We start from the raw sequence: 7,749 nt of genomic DNA on the forward strand, positions 1-7,749 counted from the left end.
CAAAAAGAAAAAAGCCAGAAGTGGCGCTGTGGCTCAAGTGGTAGAGCGCTAGCCTTGAGCTGAAGAGCTGAGGGACAGCGCCCAGACCCAGAGTTCAGGCCCCATGACTGGACCCAAAAAAAAAAAACAAAACAAAACCCTGGACTAGGTGTCATCTAATCAGTTAGAAAAGATTTAAAGAAAAGCATTTTCTAAACTGAAGCCATTTTGCTGGAGGATAATTTGAAATTTTATATTAATACCCTCCAAATGTTTTTATATTCCTTTCCTTTACTTACTTTTTTCTTTTCCTCTACTCTTTTTTCTACTTCTAGGAAGTATGAAATGTACAAAGACATTCACCAGGCAGGGGTAGGTATGGGGCAATGATTAACTTAATACATGTCTAACTATTAAAATGATGATACTAGGATAAATGTATTGCCATGGAAATATGCCAAAAATACACCAAATAAGAAAATGAGGAGGGCTGGGAATGTGGCTTAGAGTGCTTGCCTAGCATGCATGAAGCCCCGGGGGGGTGGGGGGGTCGATTCCTCAGTACCACATACACAGAAAAAGTGGGAAGTGGTGCTGTGGCTCAAGTGGTAGAGTGCTAGAAGTTCAGGAATAGTTCCCAGGCCCTGAGTTCAAGGCCCAGAACCAGCAAAAAAAAGAAAGAAAGAAAAGAAAGAAAGAAAGACTATGTTACAGTTCTCCATTTTTTTAAAGCAAAACTTGTGATTATAAAGGTGATATACAGAGGGGTTACTGTTTTATAAGTCAGATAATTAGTACATTTCTTTTTGGACAATGTCACTCCTGCTTTCACTCTCTCCCAGTTTTTCCCTCCTGTCTCCTGCCTACAAGTTGTATAGTTCATTCTCAGCATAGTGTCTACTAAGTACCATATGGTTCTACTTTTTAAAATGCTTATATGCATTAAAAAAGTTCTAAAAGCAAAAATGAGAATACCTAAAGAATTTTTGGCAGGCCTGGGACTTTGAGGATATCCTGTGTAACTCAGGATATCCCACTCCCACCCCTACCCCCGACCCAAAGGCCATCAGCCAGGAAGGATATTGGTGTTGAAGGCAATAACTTCCAGTTGGAAACCTCAGATGTGTGTCTATGATTCATACTACTGGAAGATTCATTATCTCTCTGGGGTTTTATAAGTTTACTGTAAACTAAACTAAGAAGATATACACAGATTTCCACAGAAATTATACCATGAAAGATTTCAGGAAATAAAGAAGGGTGTTATCATTCAGAGTGCAAAGTGATTTTGATTTCTTTTATTTATTTATTTAGGTCAGTCATGGAGCTTGAACGCTGTCCCTCAAGGCTAGCTCTCTACCACTTGAGCCACAGTGCCACTTCCTGCTTATATGGTGCTGAGGAATTGAACCCAGGGCCTCATGCATGCAAAGCAAGCACTCTACCACTGAGCCACCTTCACAGCCCGCAAACTGATTTTGGAATGTAAACAATTTCTTTGGCCAGGATCTAGTGGCTCACACCTGTAATCCTAGCTAATTGGAAGTCAAGATTGGAAAGATCCAGGTTCAAAGCCAACTCTGTCATAAATGAGACCCTTCTTCTTGTCACCATAGCCATGTGGGTGGGAGGTTGAGACTATAGGGCTGCTGAGGCAATAGTCAGAAAAATCCATCTCAATGGCCAAAACTAAGCATTCGGTGTATGTCTATTATCTTAACTACAAAGGGAAGGAAAAATAAGTGGTAGGCAAAGGCCAAGCAAAACTCAAGATGCTCATGGAAGTCTAATAAAGAAGACATAGCCATATGAACATACAATCACATTATAATAATATTAAATATAACACCAAGAAGATATATTTAAGATTTAACATATGCCAATTATTGTGTTGTTTAAACACTATAATGTTGTTAGATAAGCTTTTGAATTGAACAACAGGAAACCCTAGGACTGGTACCCTTCAGTTATCTTCTGAAGAAAAGAAACTATCTGCAAGAAGTTCTTTCTAACTCATGCTGCAACCTGTGACACAGATGATGAATGAAACCAATCCTATTTCTTTGAATTAGAGTAAGTAAGACTCAGTGTCTCAGTTAAAGACAACAAACAGCTGAAATTGAAAGTAATTCACAACTGAGAGCCTATTTTGGCTCAAAAATTCTGCTTGATACAGGGTTCTTCCATTTTAGAAGTTTCCAGATCAATCAAATCAGATGTTATAAAAATATTGATGGACAAAGTGCAAGAAGGCAGGTCTTTCGAGCTCAAATCCTATCCTAAATACTGCTAAACTATTATTAAATAAAGTTTCAAATGCACTCAAACCAAAAAACAACATGGATGATGAAATGATCTCTCATTTACATTTATGTCTACCCTCATCACCAAGTTAATAGTGTACCTACTTCTTCCCTGAAACTTACAAATTTTTAACAAAATTAGGAAACAGACTCAAAGTCCTTAACCAAAGTTGATCACTTGATAGTTGACAGAGTCCAGAATTATGATTCTTCTATAGTAGTTCTACCAGTTACTTGGGCAAATGTCCTCAAAAATCAACAAATGAAAATACCGGTTGACATAGGCCAATGGAGAGAAGTTTGGAAGAGTTTATGTACAAGAGTAGAACAGAAATGTTCTGGAAGTATTCTTGGGGATATGAAGTAAGAGGTAGCACACCTCGTTTCGTTTTGGTTAATAAATTTATAATTGAACCTCTCCCTGAGCTCCAGTCTTAGCTATCTACTTTTCTTACTAGAATCTACAGGGTAGAATCTCAGTCTCTATCTTGTTTGCCACCATCTAAAGCAGAGTATGATTTACAGTAAGTGCTTCATAAATACTTGCTGAATGAATAAATAACTGGAAAAATTACCAAAGAAGCTATAGGAACATTTTATGGAGGATTTGGTAGAGTGTCATGAAATAATATCTAGGGGTCACCCACAAGCATAATTGGCCCTTATTATTTGTTTGCAAATTTGCCTTGCTGATAAAATTAGTACTGGTAGTACTTCGGGGGTTATTCATAGATATGTATGTAGTGGCAAAAAATGGATTCTTCCTTGCATACATCCCAAACTAGGGTAGAATAAAGCATGATACTGGACCTTCTTGGTTGGCTCTTATACAGAAATGGTAAAAGCACAGAGACAGTAGGGGGCAGTACAGTGCAAGAAACTAATTTTGGGGTCAATGGGACACATTTTAAATCTTAACTCCAGCACCTGTTAGTGGGGGCGGCCTCAGGTAAGCATTTTTCAACCTCATTTTCTCCTTTGTAAAATAAAGAAAATAATCTACCAGGATGAGTTGTTTTTAGGATTTAAAAGTATGTCTATGTAAGACAGGTAGATCAGGAAATAGCACTTTAGGAAGTCTAGAGCCCTAGGAGATAAGGCCAGAACATAGGTGCTTCTCTGTACCCTGTACACACCCTGAACTTCAGAACCTCTCTTTGCACTTAATTGGTTATTAGGTCTTTTTTTCACTAAACTGTGAACTCTTCAAAGTCCAGGTCTCTAGGAAAACATTATAGCTACATGCTCTAAATTTGCGAACCAGTATATACTGAACACAAATATACCTGAAAACACAACACAGAAATAACTGGTTCTCTGTGTGCGTGTGTATATGCATGCATGTGTGTGTGTGTATGTGCATGCATGAGTGTGTGCACGCATGCGCACTGGTCCTGGGGCTTGAACTCAGGGCTTAGATGTTGTCCCTGGCTTCTTTTGCTTAAGGCTAACACTCTAACACTTGAGGCACAGCTCCACTTCTGGCGTGTGTGCGTGCGTGCGTGCATGTGTGTGTGTGTGTGTGTGTGATTAATTAGAGGTAAAAAGTCTCACAGATGTTTCTGCCCAGGCTGGCTTCAAACTGAGATCCGCAGAACACAGCCTCCTGAGTAGCTAAGATTACAGGCAAGAACCACTGGTGCCTGGCAATAACTGGTTTTCAACTGCATTCATATCAATTCACAACAGTGACTAACTCAGAGATGTCCAATTTGTCCATGACTTTGAGACTGCTATAATCTTATTATTGAATACTTTTATTTTATTTTTTTGGGTCCGGTCATGAGGCCTGAACTCTGGGCCTGGGTGCTGTCCCTCAGCTCTTCAGCTCAAGGCTAGTGCTTTACCACTTGAGCAACAGCGCCACTTCTGGCTTTTTTTTCTTTTTGCTTATGTGGTGCTAAGGAATCGAACCCAGGGCCTCATGCATGCAAGGCAAGCACTCTACCACTGAGCCACCTTCCCAGCCCAGAATACTTTTATTTTTAATACTGTGGCATTTGTTAGAATGGCTTTAAGATCTTGCTCTCTTTAGAATAATATTAACAAGCCTCAAACATATGGCTCATTAGATTATGACATAGATCTACAAATGCAAGATAAAATTTTACCATAACAAAACACAGGAAAGAAGATTGATATTTAGATATATAGATATGTTACAAGTAGGATAAAGAAAACAAGATATTTTTCACAATAACTTTCAAGCTTCTAGCTAAGATAGTGAACATGATGTTAAAATCATAGCTTACATTTCTCTACTGAAAACTAACAAAAACAATTCCAGTTTATATAAAATCATGAGACTAAACACTGATGATAGACAAGGTTTTGTGTGTATGTATATACATATATATGTATATGTGTGCTAGTTCTCTCCCTATGTCCATCCCTTCCCCTCCCCTATATCTCTGTCATACACGCAGCCTGAGTCCTATCGATCTTACTCCAACACTTCAATTTCCTCTTTCACAATAAAATCATCATTGTCCAATTTCTTAATATTCTTAAACCTCTTTCAAAACCAAGAGTGCTACATTAGCTTTTTCTCCATAAGAACCTCAGCATAATTTTCTTTAAGTACAAGATACTGTGATTAACTAGAAACATATGGTTAGAACCAGCACAATTGGAAAGCAAATGACTATACAATGAAGGTAAATACCAATACTCTATAAAAATAGAATGTGCAATGTTGTTTTTAAACAGACTCACTGTTACTGTTCATTCATAGGTTGGTGATCAAATCAGACCATGCTGCAGTATGTCCTATATTTTATGACAAACTAGGCTGGCCAGGTCCTTACACTGGAAACTCTTAGGCTTTTCCTTAAGCTCTTTAAAACACAATCCAATCCCATCCACTTAAACAATGACAAATTTTATCTGTTGCTGCCAATAATCTTTTTCACCTGCATTTTCACCAATTACCATCAAAAGAACTTTTACTGAGGTATCCAAGAAAGGTATAACGATCAAATACCATCTCAAGTAAAATAATAAATAATAATCCGATTTAAGTTCCCAACCTTGTAAAGCTCCCAGCTCAGTGTATTCGGCTTGTCTCAACTTCTGCCTCGCTGGCGTTCACCTTTCAAGTACCTAAAAGAACCAAGTAGTAAATGTTGGTTTCCAAGAAAGGTGCAGGTGAAATTTATGGGTGATGGGGGAAGGGGTTAAAGGACTCACTCGTGGAAGACCTCGTCAGGAGCAGTCGCGAGGGTTTGTGTGTCAAATGACGGATGAAGAATAAGGGACGAGTAAAAGGGGGAAGGTGGAGTAGCAGAAACGCAGAAAGCGCGTGGGAGGGGGGCGCCCTCTATGGGGGAGGGGCCACACACGCAACTCCTCGCAGCTCCGCCAGGAGAAAGGGCGCGGGGCCGAGAGGTGCGGTGCGGCACTGCTCAGTTTGCCTCGCGGTATTGACCTTAGTACCAGGAATCACAAGCCCAGGAACTCGATCCACGTGTTAGAAGAGGATTGAGATAAACAGAATTTGTGTGAGAGAAAAAGGGACTCAGCACCCAGTGGGATCCCAAGGGACAGGGGTGACCCAAGCGGACGCCCGTTCTCTCGGGCGGCCCCGACCTGGGACCCCGCGGGCTTCCTCTCCTCACAGGCTCTCTAGCGGGCGCGCGCCGCTCCCTCACAGCCTAGACGGCGGCGGCAAGAGGGGCGCAGAGACACCCCTCACCCCCGAGATCCGGCGGTCCTTTCCCCGCAGCCCGGACGCCGAACTCACCTGGGCTGATCAGAAGCCTCTCCTCTGGACTGTACTCTGCCACTCCTAGGAAAGTCAAAGCCGGCCCCTCGAAAAACGCCGTCACCAGGACAGTCTCGGCCTCTAGTACCAAAATGTAAGCCTCAGCACTGGACAAGCGCCACTAACACTCCTGGTTACCTCTTACTGCACACTGGCTTCTCACCCCGCCCCCGAAACCAAGCTATTGGTTGCTGGGCACCGCCCCATTCACCTATTGGGCCGTAGAGGATGCCGCTCAGGCGCCTAGAAGAGAATATGTGATTTTTATTGGTCTAAATGTAAAGCAGTGCCCACCCATTCCCTCAGAAGTTCCGGTTTGTGATTGGTTTTAATGTATGTCCTTTCGTTCTCCTCGGTGGAACACCGCCTTGCGGGAGACCCTGGCTCTGATTGGCTGAAAGGACGTTACGTTAACCCATGATAGGCATTGGGCCAACGATGCAGCCGGCCCCAACGTGGGGGAGGAGCTCAAGAGCAGCAACTCTAGGTTTGTTTACACAGGCTTTTGCTTCTGCTTCGTCCATTGGCTGAAAGGGCAGCCATTCCTACACAGTTTAGCCACTCAGTGTAAAGGGAGGAAGGCGGGGGTGGTGGAAGGACTGGCTTTAGTGGGATTTACCTTGCTGTCTATTACCTAGACCGGATTTTGAGTAAAACTGGCTCGGATACGGCTTTGTTTAGTCCCAGAAAATTAGGGAGTCTGCTTACTTGGGAGACTAAGGAAGCTGAAGGCACTTCCACATGTTTAGAAAGAAATCTGCCTTCTTTGGTGCTTTAAGCAAAACCTTCCCCATCACCTTGGATTTGGGACATCCAATCGTTGACTGAGGATTTCAATTTTATTTTTCAGGAAGTGGAAATACTTTTTTTTTCTTTTTTCCCCTAGTCCTGCAGCTCGAACTCTGGGCCTTGGCGCTGTCCCTGAGCTTCTTTTGCTCAAGGCTGGCGCTCCACCACTTGAGCCACAGTGCCACTTCTAGCTTTTTTGAGTAGTTTATTGGAGATAAGAATCTCACAGGGACTTTCCTGCCCAGGCTGGCTTTGAACTGTGATCCTCAGATCTCAGTCTCCTGAGTAGCTAGGATTACAGGCATGAGCCACCTGCGCCTGGCTAGGAAGTGGATATATCTTTATGGGTTTATTACTTTACACATCACTATCTCCCCACTCCTTCTGCTGACTATATACATGACACAAATTAGAGGCTTAGTGAGTGAGTGAACAAATGATAAGGAAGATAATTACACAATTTCAGATAATTACATACTATTTAAATAACATTAGAAGTAAATAATACTTTCCCTATTTCCTTCCCTCCTCAGGGAATCTCCACTCCTCTTTTACTCTTTGTAACCTCTAGAGAGCTAATCTAGTTGGAAGTTTTTTAAAACTTAACTTATTTTTTATTAGTGTATGTTAATTGCACAAATTGTCCATACATGCAAATAATGCATTTTGATCCTATTCACACTCTCTTATCTACCCTTGTTTATCATCCTTCCCTCATCCCTCCTTTTCATTTTCTTATACCTTTTAGATATCTTTTTTTTTTTAGTTGGTCATGGGGCTTGAATTCTGGGCTTGGGTGCTGTCCATGCGCTCTTCAGCTCAAGGCAAGCACTCTACTGCTTGAGCCACAGCGCCACTTCACTTTCTTGTACCTTTTATACAAGTTTCATTATGATCCTTTTAAGTGCACACAGT

General features: G+C 41.6%; 1 protein-coding gene across 1 annotated transcript in view; it reads right to left on the reverse strand.

Moving 5' to 3' along the window:
* Paip2b (poly(A) binding protein interacting protein 2B) overlaps nucleotides 1-6,177 on the reverse strand; it is a 30,678-nt gene extending 24,501 nt beyond the window's left edge. Inside the window, exons 1-2 of the mRNA XM_013022557.1 lie at nucleotides 6,025-6,177; nucleotides 5,312-5,384 (exon numbers count right to left, since the gene is read on the reverse strand). The gene's annotated coding sequence lies outside the window, so the exon portion shown is untranslated. The remainder of the gene's footprint in view (nucleotides 1-5,311; nucleotides 5,385-6,024) is intronic.
* Nucleotides 6,178-7,749: the final 1,572 nt, after the last annotated feature.

Source organism: Dipodomys ordii, unplaced genomic scaffold (genome assembly GCF_000151885.1).
Source record: "Dipodomys ordii isolate 6190 unplaced genomic scaffold, Dord_2.0 Scaffold63, whole genome shotgun sequence".
In the NCBI taxonomy this organism is placed as follows: Eukaryota; Metazoa; Chordata; class Mammalia; order Rodentia; family Heteromyidae; genus Dipodomys; species Dipodomys ordii.